Raw genomic sequence first — 607 nt, forward strand, 5'->3', positions numbered from 1 at the left:
CAAATCAAAGAATTGCGCACGAAAGGGGCAAAACTCATATGCGTTAGGATAAATTGTATTTCATTATGTTGAAGCGTGATTGAGCTCAGGAAAAGAAGTTGCTGCGCTGTCTCAAACCCAATGACTGCGCGGAGATGAACAGTAACTTATTCATTGCCAAGATGTCAGAACGTAAAATAAATATATCACACACATAGCTTGACTTATGTGCAGTACAGACTTCGTTGCTGGATTTAGTCACGATGGTTAAAAAAAATGGCTGTGGCTTAGCTAAGGTTAAGCCCAGGATGCGAAGCATACTAGCCTTTATTTTAACGCGACAGCGTTAAGGAGCTCGTGTCGCAGAAAAGCCGGTGTCGTCGGCGTCGGCTCAGGCGTGCGGCGCTTGCTCAGGCGCACATTTCGTTGTCGCGCCGAACGCTGCGTTGCTCGACGCGCACCGCGTCCGATGCGGGGCGCGACGCCGCGAGCGACGGCGGGAGTTGGAGCGCCGGTTCTCCTCTGTCGTGACGTCACGGTGTCACGTGATTTCATGGTCACCGCCGCGCCTGAGGAGCTGGGTTGAGCCCTCGTAATATGCTTCGCATAAAATAAAATGTGCACCGTG

The 607-nt window shown here is 51.4% G+C and overlaps 1 protein-coding gene across 2 annotated transcripts in view; it reads right to left on the minus strand.

The window, feature by feature from the left end:
- Positions 1-584: 584 nt before the first annotated feature.
- LOC135918679 (tyrosyl-DNA phosphodiesterase 2-like) overlaps positions 585-607 on the minus strand; it is a 1,168-nt gene continuing 1,145 nt past the window's right edge. For both annotated transcript variants that reach the window (XM_065452331.1, XM_065452330.1), the window contains exon 2: positions 585-607. This exon is cut by the window's right edge. The gene's annotated coding sequence lies outside the window, so the exon portion shown is untranslated.

The sequence above is a fragment of the Dermacentor albipictus genome, chromosome 6 (genome assembly GCF_038994185.2).
Source record: "Dermacentor albipictus isolate Rhodes 1998 colony chromosome 6, USDA_Dalb.pri_finalv2, whole genome shotgun sequence".
Classification (NCBI taxonomy): domain Eukaryota; kingdom Metazoa; phylum Arthropoda; class Arachnida; order Ixodida; family Ixodidae; genus Dermacentor; species Dermacentor albipictus.